Source organism: Ambystoma mexicanum, chromosome 6q, assembly GCF_040938575.1.
Source record: "Ambystoma mexicanum isolate Mex_15411 chromosome 6q, UKY_AmexF1_1, whole genome shotgun sequence".
In the NCBI taxonomy this organism is placed as follows: domain Eukaryota; kingdom Metazoa; phylum Chordata; class Amphibia; order Caudata; family Ambystomatidae; genus Ambystoma; species Ambystoma mexicanum.
The window spans coordinates 1,092,877,452-1,092,904,036 of record NC_090937.1 but is presented as its reverse complement, the minus strand read 5'-3'; positions in this window follow the sequence as shown (position 1 = coordinate 1,092,904,036).

Below are 26,585 nucleotides of genomic sequence, written 5' to 3'. Positions count from 1 at the left end.
CACTTTCTGTCACTAGGAAGGGACATTATATGAGCAAGCAGTGTAGAAACCATCTGAAAGTGTCCACGGGATTCCACATTCCGATTACCCTGATGTTTTCCCATAGAGCCTGTCCAGTTCCTTGCCGGAAACACCAGCATCCACTCCAGTTAGCATCCTGCTCTATAAGTCATGTTACATTATCACTATATCATCTATTCGAAACGGATGGCATATCATTCAGCAAGACTGGATAAATAGATCTAAATCATCTGAAAATGGCTACTGAAATTCCATATATGTTACCAAGCCACTGGATCAAATTTGGCATTCATTTGCGAATGCATTATACATTTGTGCCCAATGGATCAGAAACGTTCCAATTACATTAAACATAATAAGCTGCTGTACTGATTTGACTTATTTTTCTTCACCAAATACAAATAAGCAATAATTAGGCCAGCAGAAGGAAGGCACCCACCATGAATCTTACGTAAGAAAGCATGGCATTCATAAGGAAAACATGATATTAGAACAAACAATTGCTGACACTCTTTACAGAAACACCAACACCATGTCCATCCAATGTCAAAACCAACGCATGTGCAAGGACATGACATGCAAGTGCTCCTGACAACTCAGCAGCTCTGTAGTGCAGAGAAGAGGTCCATTCAGTACCAACTCATTGCATTGTTGTGTACATCTTCCTCAAGATTTATCCTACCTTTCAAATACTGCTTCCTATTTGGGAAACATTGAACAACTCCTCATTTCTCGGGACTAGATCTCCCAGCAGTCCCCAAGTATTTACCGACCTGTCACGCGCGTCAGCGCCGGCACGTCAAAGCTGGTTTGTGCCAGTTCTCATCCGGCATTAGGTGTTGTGTTCCCTTTCGGCAGGTAAGAACCCTCCCAAAAAACTGGCTGTGTACTTTTTTATCCCTCATCTTTCTCAGTGTGTATTATGGCCTATTATCTCTGGGCATTAGTCTATTCTTAGCACCGAGGAAACCTGCATGGGAAGCCATTCTTAGTCGATATATTAATGAACTAAGGAAACCTGTCAAAGTCAACCCAGCCGTTAAGTTTATATCGCTCTTGAGCCCAGTGGCGATGCCGTTACCTCCAGGTGTGCTGTGTATGTGGAAACGGTGGTGCCGTTCTTCGCCACAATTTCCCAACCGGCCATAGTGGTGCAAAAATCTTCCTCTCCTGCCTCAGAGGTGAGTTGCGCCTTGTGTTTTGCACAGTCCAGATCTCATAATAGTGCCCTCATTGAAACGGCTGAATTTATAGCCTCAGAGTGCATTACGGAAAACCTTCACTTAGTCATGGATGCTGAACCCAGAAATAGTTCCTGTATGCTGACAAAGGTTCTAGGTAAACAAATCATTAAAGCCTCCCTCTTAAATACCAGGCCACTGACCTCTCATTCTATAGATGTTCATGACTATCCAGGAACATGACATTGGGGGTCATTACGAGGTAGGAGGTAACCATGCAGCTATTAGCAGCATGGCTACCCCCTTACCGGGTTCGGGTTCCTTGAATGAGGAATTACTGGGCCATTCCGACCTTGAAGAGCCTGTTAATTCCTCATTCAAGGAACCCATCCCCATTCCCATTCGAGCCCCCATAGGGCTCAATGGGAATGGGGAGGGTGCTAACAACGGGCTAGTTAATCACAGGCCCGTTGTTAGCACCCTGGTCTGCTCGCAGGACCCGCTAAGGGTGCCTTGTAAAACCAGGCATCCTTATCGGGCTCCCGCGAGCAGACTCGTAATGGGGCGGTAAAGGGTTGACGGCTCCGGCACCTTTACCGGCGCCGTTAACCCCTTACCGCCTAACTCGTAACGACCACCATTGACTGTTAATGACAGGCCCATTGCTAGCATGCGGGGCCGCTCGCGGGATCCGCTAAGGATGTCTGGTAAAACCAGGCGTCCAGAGCGGGTCCCATCAGCGGACCTCGTAATAGGGCAGTCAGGGGTTACCGGCGCCGTTAACCCCTTATCGCCCATCACGTAATGAGGCTCATTATATCTGACAGAAACCTGGTTTAAAGACTCAGGTAGCCTGAAAATCGATTAGACTGTACCCAAGAACTAAAAGTTCTTCTGCCAAAATCAGAAAATTGGCAATGGAGGAGGTGTGGCTATTATTGCCAGGAAGAAAGTACAACTTTTTGATATTTCTTGTACCAGCTCTGGCTGTGAAATCATTCACCTCAAATTAAAATCAAATCATACCTGTTGTATTAATATGCTCCTCCTCTATCGTCCTCCAGAAAATACACCTAATTTTAATGAGGAACTTATTGAATTGCTACAGTCCTCAAACAGGCCAGGTTTTGCCACCCTAATGCTTAGGGACTTTAAAAGTTGGCGCCGAGATACCTCTGACAAAGAGGCAATCTATTTAGAACAACGTTTGACTAATATTGAACATGTAGTGTTAAATAAAGACCCCACTCATGTCAAAGGTAACATACTAGACTGGGTGGTCACTCGGAATGTCAATGTTAAAATCCATGATACCAGACCAATCATCTGGTCTGACCATTCCTTTGTTAAATTTCAAATGCATCTCCCAAAGCATCAAAAACGTAAAAAGAATCCACCTACGAAAGTCCTCAGTATTAAAATGGTAAAACCTCTAATCTTACTGAGTGGACAAACACACTGCTTGCAGTTACGGTTGATGATGACAACCCCAATACTCTAGTAACATCATACCGATCATATATGACCCAAATGCTCGATCAGCTAGCACCCATGAGAGTAGAAACTGTGAGGAACGGATGTTGACATAATAGCTGGTTCACCCTTCACTTGATTTAAAAAGAAGAAAAGACAATCAGAACGCATTTGGCAAAAGTCTAAATCATTCCTCTATAAAGCTGCATGCAAAGCTCAAGAGAAATCCTACAGGCTAACTATGTATGGAACTAAGAAGATTTGTTTCAATGAACAAATAAACAATGCTAAAACTAGTTCCAAGCAACTTTTCAAGATCTTTAAAATGTTGGAGAAACCCAAAGTTCAGCTTCAAGTCATTTCGCTGACTAATGAAAACTGTGTCAGAGTAAAACACGCCTTCGCAGACAAAATTCTTACTGCACATGAAATGATTAAAACTGATCTGTTAGCTGATCCACATGTTCCTATTGTGGCGCCAGCTGCAGATTCACCCATTCTTAATGAAACTGCTCAGGTGACTGGTCGCCAAGAGTTCTTATTTAGGGAAGTAACTCTGTCAGAATTGGAGGAAGTGCTGAATGGAATGCAGCCTCCCTCCTGCCCAGGTGACGTCCGTCCCTCCAAATTGATTCTTGACAATACAAAATTGTTTGCAATTTGCTAATGTCTCATTTGCATACAACATTATTCCTGACAGTATTAAGGAAGTTAGTGTTAACCCATTAATCAAAGAAACTGGTCTCAACCCAGACGATGGGCCTCATTACACGGAAGGCGGTGATCCAGGGTGCTATTAGCACCCTGGACCATGCCGGTAAATTACCGGCACCGCCTTGGCGGAAAGGGGATTTACCGCCCCATTCCAAGGTTGGTGGGGCGGTAAATCCCCCTTCCGCCATTGCCCTTCCCCATTCCCATTTCTGCCCCATAGGGCTCTATGGGAATGGGGAAGGCGCTAATTACGGCACCACAATTTTGCGGTGCCGTAATTAGCTCCGAGGTCCCTTAGCGGGTTGGTTTTTAACGCCTGCAAAAAGCAGGCTTTAAAGCACCAACCCGCTAAGGGACCTCGTAGTAAGGCTGTAATGGTTAACGGTCACCGTTACCATTAACGGTGGCCGTTAACCATTACCGCCTTCCGTGTAATGAGGCCCGATGTCTCTAATCACAAACTCGTATTTTCTTCTGAAGAGAGTGGATAAAATAGCCACTAGGCAATTTCAGGAATATCTGGATAAAACTACAATTTTTTATGTTAAACCATCCGGCTTTCGACCAAACCATGGTATAGAGAGCACCCTGTTCGATCTGTAGACTAACATGCTGGATAATGTGGGTGAAAGCAAGCGTGGAGTGCTGGTTTTACTTGATTTATCGGCGGAGTTCTACCTCCTGGACTAGGATCTCCTTTTCTCACCCTTTACAAGGTTGGGAAATGTTCTGGGAGCGCTATAGAGTGGATTTGTTCCTTTCTAACGAAAAGGAATTCCACTGTGCATTGGGGTGATGCTTGTTCCAAGCCAGCCCCCATTTGCTGTGGAGTACCCTAGGGGGCATGTTTGTCGCCTGCACTCTTCAATATCTATATAAAGCCTCTTTGCTATCTGTTATCCCAAATTGGTGTCCAATTCACAAACTATGCGGACGATACACAACTTCTGTTTGAGCTTGATGGCGACTATGATCTGGATCCCAAAAAACTGAATTATGTATTTAAAAGTATAAAACATTGGATGCCCACACATTGGATGTGTCTCAATAATTCAACAACCAAGGTTACCAAGTCCAAATTGGACTCTGAGTTTTCAACTTTTACCATAGAAAACTGTACTATTACAGTACAAAACAAAGTAAAGACCTTGGGTAGTTACCTGCAATTTAAAATCCTTGCTCTGACACACAAGTGCATTTACAAGAAGACTCCAATTTATCTCAAAGAAAAGCTAGGTAGCCATCAACCAAAAATAATGTTACCATCCAACAAGCATCTACTCTCCTGTCCCAGGCCAAGACGAGTTAATAGGAAAGGCAAGTCCTTCCCTTTTCTTGCAGCTTCTGCCTGGAACTCTGTACCACTGATTCTGCAACAGGCAAAGAGCCGGCTGCCCTTTCGAAAGTGAATAAAAAACATTTTATTTGAATACGTGCTCGATGTCTTACTCCTTGCTTAGTGGTCCCGTGCTGTATGTTTTGTCTTATGTGGTTTTGTTGCGCCCTGATGCCTGTCAGGCTATGGCACATTATAAATAAATAAATAAATAAATAAATACATTCATACCGTGTTTCCACTTTACATGTCATACTATCAGTTTTGGCACTGTTATGAATCCCTACTTATGAGTCAAAAATTAAAACAAATCAATTTTTGGATATGAGCTTGAGACTGATAGTAGGAAGACAGTGTGGGCTTATAGAGTTGTGCTGATCACACAAACCTAAGAAATGTATAGAATTCACAGACTCCTCCAGTATGGCTGCTTTCATTAATGAGCAAGAAATGGCAATAATCGATATTTTAGTTGGTTACCCTCAATGACAAGGAAACTCATTGTTTTGACAGAAACAACAATATCACAGGGAGCGTAACCAATGCACGTTTGATCCCTTAAGGAACCATGAAGTGAGGAAGAAAGACGAAGAAGAGACACAATAGGCCAGAGTATGCACTGTGGAGCAAATGGATATTTAGTACAAGGATGCGTTCAAGCAGCTGGAAGATGTGGAAACCTTCAGCAGGAAGAACACAATGGGGCTTGTTTCTAATGGTCAGAGAAGAAATACGCCTGTATGAAAAGGCTTCTTTTGGAACAGGTTAGATCTGGAACTAGCACCAGAGGATGTCTCTTACATACTCTCCCCACATTGCTTTGTGTTCTGGTTGGGAGAAACGAGATTCCAGTAAAGGCTCTGATTGTTTTAGTGCAACAGGCTTCTATGTGGACTATCATTTGCCACGTCCACACCATATCATGCTACAAGAATAACAAGAAGTGCACTTAGTAGTTGCCGTAGAGGGCACACGTCTAGCCTGAGGCCCCGTGTCATGATGTACAAACAACTTGATGCTCGCTGTGGGCAACTTTGAGGAACCCATCATTGTTGACATAATCACTGCTCACGGGCTTCAGTTATTACTGGGTGTCTCAAGGCTCCAGACACGTAATCGTTCTATTAACTGGCCTTCTAGAATAGTCGTGTTATGCTCTGAACACTGTTTCCATAGCTCTTTTGAGGCAAAGATTAAGAAGTGCAAAACACACTGAATTCTGAAGAAATGCATGCTAAGACATCATTATATTTAAACTTACTTGGCAACCTTCGAACATTTCTGAAAAACGCCAACTTTTTTCAGATGTTTTTGATACAGAATCTAGAAAAGAATTGCCACCCTATCCATTTTTTATTGTGGTATTGATATTCTTCCAGAATGTTCCTGAACCAATAATAAAAAATCACAGAAGGCCCTTATCAGTCTGTTCAGATGTCCAGAGCTTGGCTATTGTTTCCGCTGCAGAGAACAGGCTGGATTACAGTGAAGGTAACGGGTAAAGGATGCATTCCAACTTCCCTTAATCATCAATCGTCACAGTTCTGTCAATCGTACCACAATATTTACCAAGCTTGACATGTGGCACATACAATATGGTGCATATTCACTCAGGGGTTGAGTGGAAGAAAGCATTCTGCATGGCTTTCGATAATTATAAATAAGGCTCCCGGTTTCATTGTATTTATTTTACCGTAATTTCCATATTTGTTTTTAGCGATTTGTTTCTCTATATATCCGTATTTATTATTTGTCATATAAAAATATAATTAGCAACTAGAATTGTTCTGCTTTTAGTCAAATGAAAAACGGTAACTATTAAAGTACACAGCCATGCAGGACACCCATGGAATGGGGCTACTCCATTTTTCCCATAACTAATAATGGTGGCTCCTGACATGTTTGCTGACCTCAGCCCACAATCATTCCATGAATTACCCTGAAGATATATTCTGTCAGCAATTTGAAGGACTTTAATGTTATTTTTCATACAACGTTTGCACTCTCTATGCTGCCAATCTTCAATGCGATTGGCCTGCGATACATGATTGACAACAAAGCGAACAAAGCAGAAAGGCCTGCTTTTCCATTATTCCACCTACATTTTAATAAATAAATACAGGCAGAAAGTAGATTGATTTCTGTCTGTATTCATGTGTAGATATCAGTTTACATGTAAGACAGGGAGACTTAATTATGAATGGTGGGGGCGCTGGTGCGCCGAAATAAGATGGCCGCCTAACAGCAGAGTTCCGGACGGGGAGAGCATTCAAATTTGATCAAAACCCTTCAACGGCACCCATCCTGCACTATATCGACAGTGGACCATTATAACCATCTCTGCTGCGGCCCTGAGAAGTTTTGGACCTTGCCGCCTTCCGGGAGCTGTGTGGCAGCCCTGCGTTCCCTGCGGGACTTTGGGTGCTTGCCTCGGGCCGTGTCGCCGCTCCGGCGCCTGCGGCTCTCCTCTTCACCCGAGCACGCGGTACGCAGCCTGGGGTGGGGGAGGGGCTCCGCGGCCCTCCTCGGCGGCCCGGCCCTCCCGGCCCGATGGCCGCTTTGCACTACATCTGCGGCCTTCCAGGCCCCCCCGTGGGACCCCACGCATCCTTCTTCAACCCCCAACTGCTTGGTCCCGTGAGCTTCGGTGGGGGCTGCGGGCTGGATTCTCCTCCGCTGACTGACGCGGATGCTGTTGCAGACTCCAGCGGCTTCTCACCGCATTTCGGACATCCTCCGCTGCCCCCCCTCCCATGGAGCACAAGCTACAACCCAAGACAAGGTAGGGGGGCGCTGGGGGTGGAGATGCCCCTATCTTGCCTGATTCCTGCGGCCCTGGGCGATCACCCGGCGGCCCTTCATAAACTTCTGCTGCCGTCGCCGCTCTCCCGGACGTGGCTCCCCCCTCCCGGGGTCCCTGGAACGGCTTGCACCTCTCTGGTTACATTGCTCTTTTGGGCTCCGGACTCATAATGCACGATGACACACGTGCTTGCCCGACACCGCCTGGCGTGTGGGGCCTCGGGGTGTGGATAGTTGCTACGCAAGCGCTGTTCGGCCAACCCTGGCCATTACTCTCTGGTGTCTCGGAGCTCTCCCCCCTTGATTGCTGGTACTCCTGGGATCCTCGGTGCCGCGTGCTCGCCGCCACGATGACAAAGGGGGCCGGAGCTAGCAAGAAGCAGAGCTCGCTAAATATGTTCACCAAGACACCGTCCAGACCACCACCTGAGCCTCCGGAGGACACCTCGACGCCTTCCACCTCTGACAACTCACAGAAAATGCTCGAGTACATACGGGAAGGGTTTACCACCCTACATACTAAATTGGATGACATGAACGGCACCATCTCTTCTATAAAAGCCCATATTGAAAGGACTGACAGCCGGGTCGCCGAGGTCGAAACCAGGGTCGGCACGGCTGAGGATGAGCTTGGTGCCCTTCGGGCTGTGGTCTCTACACTTGGCAATCGGGTTTCAGCAGTCGAAAAGAAGAATGACGAAGAATGACGATCTTGAGTCTCGCTCCAGACAGAATAATCTTCGCATTGTCGGCGTCCCCGAGGATAACATCCCCTCATGGAGGATTATGTAGAACGTATCCTCTTAACACTCCTGGACTCGCCGAAACTCTCTTCACAGTTTGCCGTCGCAAGAGAGCACCGATCCTTAACGGCCAAGCCTAGGCCGGGGGCGCCTCCCTGCCCCATCATAGCTAGGATCCTGAACTTTCGGGACCGTGATGCCCTCCTCCGAGTGGCCAGGTCCAAGGGTGAACTACTTCTAGGCTCGGCAAGGATACATCTCTATCCCGATTTCTCTGTCGCTGTACAGCAGGAGCAAAAAACCTTCCTGGATGTGAAGAGGAGACTGCGTGGATTGGGAGTCAAATACTCTATGCTTTTTCCTGCGAAACTAAGAATTTAACATTCGAGCCATACACACTTCTTTACTATTCCAGAGGAGGCATCGAAATTTTTGGACGAGCACTTTCCTGGATGACTTTTCTCCTTCCACTATGTAGGTGAGGCTCGTATCAGTTTTTTTGTTCAGACCAATGCTACGTATGTGCTTGTTGCAGGTGAAATCTCTGTTGCCACCTACATTCAACGGAAATGCTTTGGTTACTAGTTGTGTTGTTGCTCCATTGATCCTCGTAATACGGCCTTCTGATCGTGCATACTCATGGCAGTCAGAGTGGTCTGACACCCAGTTGCGGCCCCAGGTGGTATGCTACCCCACAGCTGTCTCCAGTCCCCCTTTGGTGACTGGTCATTGTGATCCTTGAGGGCCCTACGCTATTCTGAGCTGGTTACTTACGTGCAGACCACCACTCTGGGTTTATAGTTAAAGTTCCTTGCTTAGCTGCCCTTTTTCTTATGGCTCAGTGATCTGTCCGCTCTCCCACTGCACTGGATAATATGGTTTATTGTTGCTGTATTTTATAAACCTCCTTACACTCTCCCCAGTCCGGCGCGCCACCGCCAGGCTAGCTAACGGCCCCCCGGGCGGTGATGCCGTCGAATTGTTGTTGTTATGGGTTTGTTGGGGTTTCATCTCTCTAATTGGCGGAGGGATGTTGGTGTGGGTAAAGGGGGGAATGTTATGTTTAAAAATCTCTTGCAACCACCGGTGATGCCACGTACGGTACAGCAGCACATCATGAACACATTGGCGGGGTACCGCTTACACCCAGAATGTCCGCCATCTCTTTGCTTGGCAGTCTCTGTCCAGAATCCCAAACAACTCCTCCACACTAATGGCGAATAACGATTTGACGTTTATGAGCTGGAATGTCCGTGGCCTGGGCAACTATAAAAAGATGCGGCAGATACAACTGCAGGCTGAACGCCACGGAGTAAAAATGTTATGCCTACAAGAAACCCATGCTCGTTCTGAACAATGTGAACGCTTTGCTAAACAATGGGGCCCCCAAAGGTATTATACTAACTACTCCACGCAGAGCCGTGGTACGCTCACTTTAATTCATTGAAGTCTGAAATTTGTGTGTAGCCATTCCAGCATTGATCCCCTGGGTAGATATCTACTGACCATCGGCACTTTACAGCACCAGGAGGTAGCCATTTTGAATATCTATGGCCCAAACATTGATGATCCTGAGTTCTATCTACACTTGGCCTCTATCTTGGAAAGTTATCCCTTCATTCCGATTATTTGGGGCGGCGATTTTAATACGATATTTGATATCACCCTAGATAGGTCGGGCTCTCGTCCTCGCCAACCAACCAGAGCAGCTTATACCATACTTACCACGCTCCCTCGTTTGGCATTAGTGGACGCCTGGCGCCTAATTTATCCCACTCCCGCACTTACTCATTCTATTCCTCAGTCCATGATTCCCATTCTAGAATTAACCGGTGGCTTATAACTGGCATGCTAGTTAGATCCATTTCTTCCCATGCTATCCTCCCCAGAACTTTATCGGACCACTCACCAGTACTTATCTCGCTAAACTGGGGCCCGGATGCCGAAAGGTCGAGACTATGGAGGTTGGGTCCCCACGCCCTTTTGGATCAAGTTTTTGCTACCGAATTCGAATCATCTATTGAGGAGTTTTTTTAACTCAATGCAGATTCGGTGTCAACACGATCCGTACTTTGGGAGTCCTTTGAAGCATATACTAGAGGCATCGCCATCTCCAAGGGAGGTGGCATCCTAAAGGGTATCCGGGCAGACATCTCCGTTAGTGAATCAACCCTAGCCACTCTCGAGGCCTGGTATGCCCTAGACCATTCCCCGGCCACTCTGTCGGCGCTGGGCTCGTAACTGGACAGGTTTCGCTCCCTGGCGGAGAGAGAGGTTAAATTGCTGGACTCCCCCCGTTCGGTGAGGAGATACGGAGAGGTTGAGTGCCCTGGCCGTGTGTTGGCAAGACTGCTCCGTCGCGAGCTTGGGGCCCCTAATATTCCAGCTATATTGAGGTCCAATGGTTCATTGGCCACTTCTTCTCAGGACATCAATTCTGAGTTCCTCTTGTTTTATACCTCCCTGTACTCAGAGGTCGATGGCCCCCCTATACCAGAAATCGACTCCTTCCTAGATGGACTCCCTCTCTCGGTCCTGTCCGAGGAGGCTTGCTGCTCTCTGGAACGCCCCATCACCACTGATGAGCTCATTGAAGCCATCGAGTTGTTGGCGTCGGGCAGGGCTCCCGGCCCGGATGGGCTCCCCACGAAGTTTTATAAACAATACAAGTCACTCCTGGCCCCGTACCTCCTGGCCCTGTGCGAAGAGTCGTGTGAAAGGGGTATACTTCCTCCCTCCCTTCACGAGGCATTGATCACAGTCCTCCTCAAGCCCGGCAAGACCCCTACTCAGTGTGGCTCCTACCACCCCCTCTCATTGATTAACAGTGATATTAAAATATTCGCTAAACTCCTTGCTAACCGCTTAGCCCCGATCCTCCCCCACATCATCCACTCTGACCAGGCTGGATTTGTTCCGGGTAGATCTACGTCTCTAAATGTAAGAAGGCTCTTTAACGTGATTAGTAGGGTCACTCCTACCACTCAGGCGGTGGCGGCCACCCTTGACATTTGACTCGGTGTCTTGGAAATACCTTTGGTGGGTCCTCGAGAAATGCGCGTTTGGTCCTACCTTCCGTACCTGGGTGAGGCTACTCTACACGCCACCCTTAGCCAGAGTCTGCACAGAGGATAGGTACTCTACTCCCTTCCAGATATCCAGGGGAACGCGGCAGGGATGCCCCTTCTCCCCGCTAATATTTGCCGTCGCCATTGAGCCCTTTGGCGACATGATACGTCAACTATACTCTCACAGGGGGTTACGCACGGCGGGCCAATCCGACATAATTTCCCTCTATGCGGAAGATGCCCTTCTGTACATCCGCTCTCCAAATACCAACCTTACCCTATCCTTGCTGACGTCGCCCGTTTTGGTGACATATCTGGATTGAAGATTAATTGTTCCAAATCTGTGCTGTTCCCACTTACTAATTGCACGCAGCCCCCAATGGACTCGGGAGGGTCACCTGGTCCCAGTCTAGTATCACGTACTTGGGGGTGGTGGTATCCCGACACACGTCACAGTTGCGTGAAGACAATTACCAGAGTTATCTGAAGAGCCTGACCACGAAAACCTCCAGCTGGACTAGGCTTCCCTTATCGCTTGCTGGCAGGATTGGGATACTCAAGATGGTGGTGTTGCCTCAACTCCTCTATCGTTTCACCAATCTGCCCATATGGCCAGGGGACACATTCTTCAAATCACTAGGCCAAATCTGTAATACCTTCCTCTGGCATTTGGGCGCAGTCCGCCTTAAACTCCCCACTCTTACCACCCCTAAGGAACTAGGGGGGTTTAACGCCCCTGATTTGACTAGATACTGGGTGGTAGCCCAATCCCAATTTGCATTTCATTGGTTCAATACTGTCGACCCACCTCGACATGTTCGTTTGGAGAAACTGGCGGTCTCTGACCGGGTGATTGGCTCCCTTATCCTTAAACCCCTTCACCCCGGCCCGACTCTTCAGACCCCGTTGTTACTACATCCCTGGCGTTAGCCAAACTATGGGCCATGGTTGGTGCACGGAACCCATTCCATGGTGACCTGCCGTTATGGAACTTCATTCCTGATGTCCCATCCGTCCCACAATCCATCGTTACCGCTGGGCAGATGCTGGCTTCCTGACGCTTTGCGATATATATGTATATGACAATTTTACTGAGTGGCCTGAACTTCCCTCCTTTCACAAACGCCGGCCCACTGCATGGTTGCAATACTCCTCCCTCCGCAAGAACCTGAAATTGAGATACCCGGATTTCCCCGCGCTACCCTCTGATGAACCCATAGTCGCGGAACTGTGTTCCTATCTCTCCTTCAGGGGCAAGGTTTCGCAGCTTTATTCCCTGTTGCAGATTAGGGCGGCCCCGCCCTTTACTGCGCTGAGGGGCAGCTGGGAGGCAGACCTGGAGGTTGAGATTACTGATGAGAGATGGTCCCGAATGTGTGCTCGCACCCAGGAGGTGTCTTATAACTCGAAAATCAAGCTAATTCAATTCAAGGTACTGCAAAGGTATCATCATAGCCCTCAGAGACTACACCGTATGTTTAGTGATTCCCCTCCCTCTTGCCCCAGGTGCGGTTCGGATCAGGCAACCTACATCTATATGCTCTGGCACTGACCGCACCTGTCTCAATTCTGGTCTGACATCTGCTCCACACTATCGGATATATTAGAGTACATTATCAACCCCCCCCAATGCATTGTCTCTTCCACGACTTCCCCCAATTGGGGCGTGACTCAAAGAAATTGGCGGGCTGTGTATGTTGTTGGCTGTCCGCTGCATACTGCTATGTTGGCTCCGGCCTAGGGCACCTACGTATGCACAGTGGATTAGAGCTGTTACATGGGCACACGATACTGAAGAAGCCTGGTGCGCATTACAGCACCCACACTCAAGGCCGAGAGACATCTGGCGAAGGTTTTGTGATTACATGTCTGCCATGGCTTCCCCTTCGAACTCTGTGCACTCTTCTCCAGGCTGTTCCCCGTAATATGATCACTTGGTTTTTTGGTTACCTTTGCCTTCAGTGCTAATGTTTCATATGCCAACTGTATCTCCTTCCTGCTTTTATAGACGTTCAAGGTGTACTGTTAATGATGTATGTGTAATGTTATTGCTGCTGAGTCATGTGGCACCCTCTGTTTTTTATGTGAGTTGTCAAGACCAATAAAAAAGCGTTTTTAAAAAAAAATTATGAATGATAAGTAATGACTTTAGGATTGAGCAATGCTTCTAAACTCTTGTATAGATGCCAATATATCAGATATGACAAACCGAAATTAAATGTTAAGATCTTTCCAGCCCACATTCCCCTCTGCAAATACTTCTTACAGAAACCCCTAAGAAACTAATGCCGCAGACTCTCAACCCTAAACATAAAGCCATTCCAAGCAACATAACCGTACCTACCCTAAACCTCACAGGTTACATGGGCCCGCCGATCTGCAAGACCTTTTCTCTCAATCATGGGCAAGGCTGCTAATGTTAAATGTTAAAGGTATTTGTACCGCGCACCGTCACCAATGGTGTTGGTCCCCAGGCACTCTGGCGGATCTGTAAAGGAGAAGACGAGATGGGTTAGTATGGATGAAGGTTATGATAACTGATACAAGAACAGAGCACATCCGTGTGCCTCATGTAGTTGCCGAGCCATTAAGGTTTAGGACCCATGTGGATCCCTGTTGTCTGCACATACAGAAGCCAAAGCTCACCTGAACATCCTCAATTCAGTGATCATCGGTCTAAAACATCCAGGGAGCTGCAGGTCACAGGCTCCTGTTCTAGGTGTTCCCTTTCTTGGTTTCGCCGTTTTTTGGCCCATTAATGGAGTGCTTGATGCACATCTCACCTGTTTCACTGTTTCACTGTCTTGTGGCCAATGCTGGATTTGACGGTGCTTCACTCTTTCTCAACTCTCATGCTGGACTTCCTTTGCATCTTGTACTCATGGTGGCCATGAATCATGCTGTTCCCATCTTCATCTTGTATCCTGGCTTGCAACATTGTGTTCCTACTGACTTCTGCAATTGTATTCGCTCTCCACTCTTGCTTCTCCACTCTTTTTGGCTGCTTACTCTCTGTTCTCTCCTCCTTTCCCTTCTCCCTTTTCCTATCTCCTCCCCTTACTTTCTTCTATGCACTTACTCTATTAGAATTGTCCCTGGACCTAATATGATAGCAACCTCGTCTGTTTCCTCCACCCTCCCATTAGTGTGTTTTTCCTCCCCACAAGCCCTCCAGCACTATCTGAAATGTCGTCAGGCCTAGAATGATAGTCGCTTGTTTTGTTCCCCCCGTCCCTTTCTACACCCCTCTCCCTCACCTTTTGTTTTTCTCCGGCTCTACCAGAAATGTCGTCAGGCCTAGTACGGTAGTCGCCTGTCTGTTTCCATTTCCTCCCACTCTCCCCCTCCCTTGCTTATCTATGTCTTAGCTCTTGCACTACCTGAAATGTCGTCAGGCCGAGTACGATAGTTAATTTCACATCCTTACTGTTCATGGCCTGTAAGAATGTGGTTGTATTTTCCCTTGTTCCCTCCCTTGCCTTGAAGCGCTTTGAAACACATTGTGTATAGGCGCTATATAAATAAACTATCATATCATATCATATCATATGAAGTACCCCAAAGCACACAGAAATTAATAGAAATAAAAAAGAACAAACAGCGTGAATCCCCAAGAATATACAAACACACACACCATTAGCTTGACCATCTGCAGCTCTTCATTTCAGAGTGTTCTGAACACCTATAGCAACATTGAAACATATGAACGCATGACCTTGGGTGTAACCAAAACGTGGTTTAATAGTGGCTCCACACTGACACCATGCTGCCTACAGGTTAAAATATCCTTGTAGAAACAGATTGACAAAATCTCTCAGGGAGGAGCCCTTACATCTTCTAAACTGATCTCATGTATGTATCTCTGCAATCATGTACAGGTCCTTGAAACACTTATTTTTTCAGTGTATCGCCAACCTGTGAGAGAATGCCACCTGAGCGGGTAGACATTTCCAAGCCTTTTGGATTTCTATGGCACAAAAGATGCTGCTACCTCTAGCTCAGAAGGTGATCTCTGCTAATCAGGACTCCCTTTCTTAATGCTCCAGGCTGAGAGAGTATAGATCACATATGCACACATGTTCTCTTAACTGTCCCCTGTTTACTGACACACCAACAACTGCCATCTAGTTTGGCAACATGGCAGCAACAGAGTAACATTAGCATTCCTGACAAACAGCCTGATGGAATCTAAATTAATTCCAGACATTGGCTGCCCTTAACAATGTTCTCCCATAACCAAATTATGTATAAATGTACATCCCAACGGCCTGGTGGCAGATTAATTAGTAAAATATCAATATAAAGCTATCTGGTTTCATATAGTGGACCCTGAGGAAATCGTCATAATCCCCACACACCCACTGGATATACTTTTATTGTCAATCTGCTTTCCAGTGACTTGAACAACTGTCAGGGTTTTTGTGTATCACTGTCTAGGACTGTGTATCACCCACAACAAACTGTTGTGTTGAGCTTTACAAGCTTCCTTTGTTCTCTGCTTTACACATTCCCAAGAGAAAATTACATTCCCCCAGAGGGGAAGGAGGGAACTGTGCCTCAAAGAAGACCCTGCAAGCACAAAGGGGAAGCCACATCAGGGAGATATATGCTGCAGGCAGTCTCTTTCATCAGAGAAGACATTGGAAAGGGGCAAGTATAGTGCAGCATATGAGGGATTTCCTTCCCATAGCAAGGGTCCTGCCATCTTGAAAATGTCTAGTCCACAATCACTTCCTGTATCCCCTCTCAACTTCCTCCAAACATGGCACTTTGTGCACTGATATCATAAAACAAAACAATTGTTACTATAGCAAGGATTGGCCCCTTACAGAAGTATTGCAATTGACCAATCCACTGTGGCAAAATAAGTATGCACGTCGGTGAGACTCCCTCCATATTAGAACCATCTTTGGACTCTGAGGCCATTGAGGTGACAATGTTTTCCAAGGAAGGGTTAAGGCCCTCTTCACAACCACTTTTGGGGAACATTTGAATGCCCTGCTGTTTGTGCAATTCCTTCCTGCTGCTGAGACAATTGAACCCAGTACTCTGCCTAATGGAGGTGGCAGAACCTGCAAGTGCTATCTTGAAAACCGGGAAGGGCAGAAGAAGAACTTGCCTTATCCTCTGAGAGCCTGGACACGTTTCCACTGCAATGAAGGATCAAAGGCACATCTTTGGGATCTGTTTCGCATCTCAAACCTGCCTTTTCAGCTGACCCAGCCACTTTCAAGTACATTTGAGCCTATGCAAGTCCCATAGTGCGGCCTTTGACATTTCTACATTTTTCCAAACTGTTTCAGACCTTTTTCAAGCCACCAAATTGACCACCGCCTGCCTGTTCCCCAGTGCTGTCAAGCCAACCATGGTTGCAGAACCACATTGTATTTCTGGATCCAGTTGAGTCGACTCGACCATCTTTATGCTGACTCAATCCATTGGGGAGCTCATCTTATCCATCTCAATGCTGACTCAGCCCATTGGGAAATGTTCTACTCACCTGTCGACCCATTGAGAAATACCTTACTCGACCGTATCAATGCTGATTTCACCCATTAGGAAGTGCCTGACTCGACTTTCTTGATGCTAGCTCAACATGCATATGCTGTAGAACTCCAATAACAAGACAGAAAAGTATCTGTAGTGGCTGGTGTTAAGGGCTATAGTTACATTACACATTCCACTCTTTACCTTTTAAAGACATATTTTTTAAATGTGCACATTGCTGTAAAGACAATTGCCTGCAGTCCCCTGTCTGTATACCCAAATGCCTCCTTTCATTTAAAAGTTGTGATGTTCTTTGGAATTGTTTACATGTTTGGCTGTTAGTGTTTTTAATAGTGTGTTTATATTTTTAGTCTATGTACATACTCCTATTGTTTGTAAAACCTTCATTGGACTCTTCTTTTATTTTGGTGCCAGAGTACTTTTTTTGTTTTGGATGATTGCGTGCTGGCTTACTGTCATGATCTCTGCTTCCAAAAGATCAGGACTTGCCCGACTCCCTTGGAAGCAGACCCATAACCCCGGTTCCGAGTGCCAGCCAGTCCCAATTGGGACCTTTTGGACCCTGTCCTGGCGCCAGTGGCACCAGGCTCATAAAGATGCCCAGTCCCAGCGCTGGAAGCGCCGGGCTCATAATCCTTGGGTGGACTTACCTGCAGCAGACCATGCTGCTTACTTACCTGCCAGTTGAGCCCCTGATCCTCTTCTGTTTGGGACTACTTTTCCTGTTGGGTGGGGCAGGAGCCACTCCCTAGGTTCAGAACACTGGAACTCTTCTGGAAAGCAGGAACTCTTTTCTCACCTAGGCGAGGCTGTGGAAGGAGACACCTAAGCACTACAGGAGGCTATTTAAACCACACCCGATGGATGAATCTTGCTTTGCGTTATTCTGCATTCTCTGCAGCAGAACGCTCATCGTGTCTTCTGCTTCTGATCCTGGGCCTAAGGGAACAAAGGCTTACCATCCTGGAATCCAGTCTTCAGCAGCACCTGTAAAGACAAAGAAAGAACAGGTTAGCACTACGGTCTTCAGTGGCAGCGCATCTCTTACCTGGTCCATCGGCTGTCACCAACGCCTCGCGCTGCATTCCGGCATCTGAAAGACAAAGGCTTACCTACTCTTCGCATGCTCCGGAGGTCTTCGCACTGCATTCCGGCATCTGAAAGACAAAAGCTTACCAGCTCTTCGCACGCTCCGGAGGCCTTCGGCGCTGCATCCCGCATCTGAAAGACAAAAGAAGGTGCGTTTAAAGACATTGGGCAACTTTATTACTCACGTGCCATTACTCCTTCCACGCCGAATCCAGTGGGTACTCCAGCACCCTTCAGCTTCTCTAAAGCTCCGAACTTGTACCTGCAAGATAAAAGGGACAGTTAGTGCGCATCGTGAAGCAGGCTACAAGCGCTTACTTACGTGCTTCCAGGCGCTTCTATTCCTCGCGGGTTCGATCCTCAACTCTCATCAGCCCGCCATCCGCCATCGCCGGAACCCTGCAAAACAAGAGATATCATTACAAAAGACTTTTAAGACATTTGAAGTGCCCAGAACTTACCGTTCGTGCAGTTAACGACGGACAGCAGTCCTCTGAGGTCAAGAGGCCTGCACCCTTATCCAGTGAAGAAACTGGTTATGGCACCCTGCCCCGAGGCAGATGGAGAGCTCGGCGTTCACTTACCTAAGACATCTTACTCTTCGAGTCAGACATACAGTGCACCGAGGTCCAGCCCAAAGAGCCAACCGTGTGTTACACATCACCTTTGAAGATACGGCATTCACCCAGTCAAGACCGGCGCCTCTGCAGGAATCAGGTGAGCGTTACACTTACACCCCTCTTGAAGAGTATACCCTGGTCTCGGCTTGTGCTACCCTAAAAGGCAAAGGAGGTGTTCCATTCATGTTGTGCCTGTTTCACCTTTATGATTGAGATAACTGCTGGTTTAGTAGTATTGAGATGCTGAGTAGGAGTTTAGAAACCACTCTTGCAGAGCAGTAGTCAGCTTGTCTCATAACCCCCATGCAATTGTCATTTTATGAATGTTCTGCTGCCCGCCCATAGACAATACTGTTTTCAACAACTGGATTAATTTATTAGTCCAAAGCACAGCAAATCAACATCTAATGATCAAACAGATGATCCTGAAATGTAACCAGCACTACACCTCATGTGCCAAATGATGACTATCGCATTCTACAGCCCCACCTACACAGATGACACTACTCTGGACACATTTACACCAAAGATGTTACCATCAACAAGGTAACTAATGCCAAGAAATTTGGTTTGGGTTGCTAATCATCACTAAACTGGCTATCTGAACATACAATACCACAGAGAACAACCGTGACATCCAACAAGTTCAGACATTAAAATAAACACAACTCAATCAAACTACACAGAGAATAATGTGCATAGATTTGTAACCTAGATCAAACACAAACAGATACCAGAAACCTTTATTGATAATCTCCACCAAGAAATTGTAATGGTTTTGAGCTTGGTATTCTCTGTCTGTACAGAGTTGCGATCGATGGATCCAAGTCTGAGAGTTGAATAGGGTAATAGTTCTGATCCAAAATCAGAGGTAATCCCCCCGCTCCAAGCCGGTCTACGGCTGGAGTCAGCCATTATCCCCCACCAGGGAATGAGGTAATTGTAGTCCCCCCTCCCCTTCATCCTCCCCCATTCACAGAATTCCACCCCAACCCCACTTACCTTCTTTTCAGTCCATTTTGGGAGCGGATGTGCTGGGAACACTTCTGTCCCCAACGCATCTGCTCCCGATATGCCAAAGGCTGTCATGTAAAGGAAGAAGGGACTACACATAGTCCCTTCTTTCCTTTCCATGGTGACCATTTTTTGGTTTACTTTTCTTTAATGGGTGCCTTGGAAAGAGAGAAGGGACTATGTATAGTGCCTTCTCCTGTTTCCATGGCGGGTAATTATTTGTTTACATTTTTCTATCTATTTTTTGCAATGGCCGCCATGGAAAGGGAAAACAGACTTAATTTTCCCTTCTCAGGCTGCCATTTTTTAAACATATTTTTTCTGTTCCGAAATGCCATAGCATTTCGGAACAGAAAGAAAAGATGCATTTAGTACCCTAGTCTTACTGATCAGGGCACTAATAGCAATATGCCCCTCGTAGAGGGGCATTACCACTTTAGGTAATGTCCTGGGGCCTTCGTTAAGGCCCTCGCTTCACTCTGGCCTGTAACTAAGGTCCCCGGGGCATTATCTGGAATGGTAATGCCCGCCCCTGCGAGGGGCTTATTGCTTAAATAGCACTCACTTTGTTATCATATGTCCTTCTATCACAGAAAATTACATCAAATGGGTATCAAAGAAAAAAGACAGACCCTTAATTATATGCATTCCATTTGATTTGCTCCCGATTGGCCTTTTGGAATGGTGATCTGGATTTAGTAGTGGTAGGGCCTTTCTGAATTAACACAGAATAAATATTATTGCATTATGTGCTGCTATGCCCCAAATGCAAAGTGATCAAGAAGAAAACTGTAGCACTGGTTTGAAAATCTAGAGAGTAGAGGGAATGTACACCAGCTCTATTTTAGTTAGCTCCTGATATGCTGTTGTCTTGAATTTTTCTAAATGATAACATTTTTGCTTAAAGAATCAGGAAATGGGGTACTTCAGTTCTTACGCATAATACTATGAATTAATGTTGAACTATGAATTGTTTACTGTATTTTATGTACCATTGGTATTTATTTTATGTTGGATTATTGTTTTTATTTTATGTTAACGTATATGGCATATATGCTGATATAAAGTTTAATGAATGAATATCTAATTCATGGCACTGATCCGGTATAATTTGGTGCTGATACATTTATGAATGGGGTTTATATTTGTAAAGCTGTAGCCTGCATATTCAGAACTCATAATGCTTAATTACCCAAAATCTGTTAGGCCTTTTTTTCTTTTTCTATTATTGATTCAGTTGCAGAAACAACTTTTCTATATATTTCATTACAAAACAAAACATTCTATAAGCATTAAGAACCAGTTATACCACTTTCCACATTAAATTAAGACTATTACATATATCAAATCATTGCCTTCTAATATTAAAAAGTTCATCTCATCTTCTATATAATTTCCTAAAAACACTAATTCATTTGCAAATTTCACATACTGCACATCTCACGGTCACTGAGAAATATTCTTTAAATTCATTGGTATGAAATTAAACCATTATTATCATCACTGTTAATACTTTTGTAAGCAGAGAGACCGATTCCCATTATTGATCACCAGTCATTTTAAGCTAGTCTTGTGTCATAACGACTTGATTGCACTCTCACAGTGTATATTGTCCACCTCATCCAAGTGTAAGGCTAGTAAAAAGTTCACAATCCCTATTCTCATTGAGGTAGACTGAGCATTATACAAACTATCCCAGAGTAACCCATGCATCACATATTGATATCCAATAAAGAATCGACCAAAATACTTCCTTCTCAAAGTCAACAGCTGGAAACAATTAGTGATCAAGTGAATCAGTGTCTTGGTTTCATTCATATTTTTACAAAACCGGCAGGTGTTTGCACTTGTTTAAATTAGATTCCATTTAGCGAGAACCTCTCTTGAGTGCCAAATGTTTAGTCAAAATCAGATAAATAAATTGCGATATCGTGTGGAGGGGAATTGTATAATATAGGACTCAGGGGTTCGTGTTTTTTTCCAATTGATGTATACGCCTTTGAGTGTTTTTTTTCCTAGCATTCTTTTCTTGTGTTAATCCAATCCCATTCCCAGATTTTTGTTTTGGCCTTATTGGGATTGTACATCAGAACACCATGGTCTACGTCAGCTGTCACTAAAAACTCTTAGACCTTTATTTTCCATATATTCATATATTTGTGGTCAATTGTGCTCTTATATAGTGCCAATGCCTCTAGCAATGAACCATTTTTGTTGTTCATTAGTCACTTTCTATACAAGGGGAACAGCTTCCACATATACATTGAGCCTCATTACAACGTAGGCGGCCGCGGAATGAATGGTGCTGGTAAGGGACTGGCACCGTTCATTACGGGCCGCCACATTACGAGGTCTGCAGCGGGTCCTGCTCTGGACGCCTGGCCATACCAGACGTGTAAAGCGGGACCCGCTAGAAGACCAGGATGCTAACATGGGACCGTCATTAATGGACCCGTTGTTAGCATCCTCGCCATTCCCATTGATCCCTATGGGGCTCAATGGGAATGGGGATGTACCGTGTCCCGCGAAAGGAAATTACCGGGCCCTCCACGGTCGGAATGGCTCGGTAAGTCCCCTTTGGCTGGACCCGGACCCAGTACCTGGTTTGGGGGTATCCATGCTGCTAAAAACAGCATGGCTACCTCCAAACTCGTAATGAGGCCCATTGTATACATAGACACCAAACTCAACTCGAATCTTAGAATGCACATGGGCACACATTTAGGAAATCTCAAGAGCTTCTTCCAATAGGAACCTTCAATAGTGATCCAAAACAGTGGGGCTCTCCAATTTCGAATCTCTGCACCATATAAAGTGATAGATACAGCTTTTTGAATATAGAATGTTATAACTGGAATTAGAGAGAAGCTGCCATATCTTTGATTAATTATAGCTGCTTGAGCTGCAGCAGTTTTCATTTTTTTAATAATATCACAGTAATATGGTGCTTCTGAATGTTGATCATTAACAATTATTCCAAGATATTTATATTGCCGTACTATGTCTAAGGGTTTTTCTTGTAGCTTCAATTTACATTTATTTCGTTTTCTCTTCTGAGGATTAGCAAACATAATAATATTGGATTTGGAATAATTGATGATTAAATCATTTGCACGTACATACCTATCAAGTTCATTCAGCAAAGCCTGCAGTCCACGTGGCATCTTCGACAGCAGCACGAGATCGCCCGCGTAGAAGAGCCAGGGGACTGCATGGTGCATCAATCGCGGAGGATCTGAAATAGAATGAAGGAATCCCTTACTGACATCCGCTATAAAGAAATTGAATAAAGTTGATGCCAGTAGGCATCCCTATTCATTTTTATAGAGTTTGAGAGTCTACCAATTAACGTTAACCGAATTTTTATCGAGGTATTCAAATGGAATTCTTGGATCCAATGTTGTAAATCTTGCAGACATCCCTCCTTATTCAGCTTAAGGTGCAATACATTTCTCGACACAGAATCAAATGCAATCTGGGAGTCAATAAATGCTGCATGTAGAGGTTGTTGTCTCTGCCCTTCGTGATGCATGATAATATGTAAAGTATTCAAGTTAATTGCTGTACCTAAACGCGGCATTAAGCCCGATTGATGGCGATCATGTATTTTGTTTCTCTCAGCCCAGATGTTAAATTCTTTCAATATGAATTGAGAGAACATTTTTCCTTGTGCATCTAACAATGCCACTGGTCTATAATGTGTGGGCTGAGTTCTGTCACACTTCTTATAAATAGGCACAAGTACTGATTTCTGTCACGTAGGAGGTATACGGCTGGTAATAACAGTTTGTACAAAAATTGTATACAGAATTCGAGCCCATGCATGCGGGTGGTCCTTTAGCATACTATTTGACAATCTGTCCGGACCAGGAGCCAGAGAAGTGGACAGTTTTGATATATAGAATACAATTTCTTCATCTGTCTCATAATTTGTTATAGCCAATTAGGATCCAGTTTACAAAAACCACTGTGGTTAGGGCAAAAGAGCAAGAAGGACAAGGCTGTGGCGAAGGACAGAAAGGATACAATGAAATTCTAACTGTCCCTACCTCATATGCACACCTCCAACTAGGTAGCGCTGATGTACCGCTTATCAAACAGAGATAGAACAAGAGATAAAACTAGCAACTTCCATATGTGGTAATACATTCAGCCTTGTTTTGCCCTTAACCACTCTCTTCCACTATGTGTGCGTGTTTGGAAGAGACAAAGAGCCAATTAGTTAATTAAAAACAGCGGATCAGTGGTCCAAACCTCAGACATCTACTAGAGTGTATACAAGTTTAATAACCTAGAGAAAGTCTGCTGACCCTGGTGTGCTGGGGTTTCAAATGACACAAACAACAACCCGACCATGTTTGTATAACAAACAACACGAAGATACTACAATCTCCACTCTCCATCTCAAGATGCAATTAGTTGTCAGAGGGTGGGGTTGAGTAAAAAGGTTGCTCAAACTACAAAGTAGGTCAATTTATGCCTTCTGAGTGTAGTAACCACCGTCGACCGGTTTCAGTGGCAGTATCAGTCGGGCCACCTTCATCAGGACAGTCTTCAGTTTCTGTGGACTCGTTAAGTCAGTAACATACTCGACAAGTTGTAGAAACATAAACAGGACACGTGGATATATACTTTACCACCTTGTCAATGGTGCCATGGGGCTGGATCAGTCAAAGAGGGAACCTATGGGCAGATAAAATACACCACAGTCACCTATGGGCTAATAACTGCCAAACGAATGGCTATGAATCAGCACACTATTAACTGCTATTCATATACTCAAAATTGCTGGTAGCAATGCCACACTTCACCAAAGATGAATTCAATAAGACATTCATGTCTACTGTTTTAAAATATTTTTCAGTATTGGTAGCTGCAGAGTTACCAAGTAGCTTCTATACCCATCAACATATAAGCCTAGGTTTTACAGGGTATTAGTCATCTCAGTATGGATAGGAGGATGTCCACAGTATTAGTATGGATCTGTATGGGCCCTCTAGCATGTTGTTATTTTTCTCTAGAGTACCATACTTGGGCCCCATCTGTGTAAACACGGGAGACGGCATATGGCAACAACTGGGTTTGAACTAACCTTATTACGGATATCCCTGTGAGATCTGAAGATCTATGTCCAACGAGTGTTCTCCTAGTAGTTGGAGTGCACTGTGATCTAGGCCAGGTACTCTCTGTCTATGGGGAAAAGAGAACGCCAATGACATGATTGCAGGTCAAATATATTATAAGGTACACTTTTTAACTTTATTATTGTCAGACAATTTAGAGAAGATATTAAAGATTGGTTTAGCCTCTAATATTCTAATGAACTCACAATCTTGCACCATAATTATTTCATCTGTCACAGATTCCATATCTACACAGGCACAATTTGTTTTCTCTATCAATATTTGCATGTTTTTCATTATTTTTGGAGTAACCACCTCTCGGATTTTTACGTCAGAAAACCCAGGTTTATTGCCAATCGAATTGCCATCCTTTTTGAGGTCAAACACCAGAGCAGATCTTATTTCTGGAATATTGTTTTGTCTTCTCATTTATAACTGACACATAAGAATCTTTTGGCCCCCCTGTCATTTTGCCCTCCAACAATGATTTCAACATAGCATTTTTCTCTCCCAACCTATTATCCAGGCTTTCATAGAGTTTTGCAAGTGAATATAAGGCTGTATTCATGGCTTGGAGAGATATCTCAGCAAAAGGCAAGGAGGCTGAAGCGGCTTCATCCCCTATCAACAAACCCCCTGATGCAGGTTTTCTCGGGGTGGGCTGTGCATAGGATAAAGAATGAGATGAGGATCCTTGCGAGGAGTTAGAAAACATTGTTGATGATTGGGATAATAATCATCTGGAATTTAGGTTAGTTCGGGCCTGGGAGATGATGTTATCGATATGACCACCAACGAGGTAGACGCTGGTGGGCTGTGCACCAATGAGTTTAAAGAACAAAGCCCATTCTCTGCCACATGTAAAGAACCTGCATCGCTATCGTCGCATCTTTGCACATGGGCCGTCAACGTTATTGAATTCATGTCAGACACAGACTCTAACAATTCATTAGGCGCTGTTCATTCTATATCAGGCACACCTGCTAATAATGGAGTGCACACATTAATAGGATCTAAAACATCATTTTTATCAACATTTGCTCGTACAATATCCGTCTGTGACATAGTGTCACCATCTTTAAAGGTGTGAAACGGAGATGGGCACGGATAAAACTTGCGAATGTCAGATGTAAGTGACATTGCCTTCACTCGTTCCGCCGGGTTAGCACTACGCACCAAATTAACAGAATGGAACCAACATTTGGGCGTTATATTGCCGTGTGTAATTGTACAAGCTATATTGTCCGAGGAGGGCATTGCAGTGCTTAAAGCATAGAAACCTGCCATATAGATGTAAATCGTAGTATATGTTTTTTCACTTTATATTTAACACTTAAACACTTTAAGCTCCACACCTCATCGACTTTATTCCAATTTAGAGTCTAAATCGTAACAAAAAGCAATGAACAACTACCGTCTTTCACACGTCGCATGCCCCACACCCCATCAGCCATATCAGCACACTTCAATAAGCGCACTTCCGGTATGGGATGCGCGTGCGTCCTGGTTAATAAGGCTTCTGGGGATTGTAGGAGGGACCACACTCACACTAGAAAGTAAGAAATAGATATTAAACACTGTTTAAAGTCTGAGATAAAGTCTGTGATAAAGTCAGTAAAAATCAGTCCAAGTGTCCATACCGTGCCTTGAGTGGTTCTTCAACAGGCAAGGCACAACAATATCTTGGAACACGGAGCATATCACACAGCGAGGCCAGCCGTATCAGCCCACTTAAATAAGCACATTTTGGTATACATGCGCACGGGATGCACATGCATCTTGGTTACTAAGGCTTCTGGGGATTGTAGGAGGGCCCACACTCACACATGCCTTCAGCGGTTCTTCAACAAGCAAGCCACAACAATATCTTGGAACACGGAGCAAATCACACAT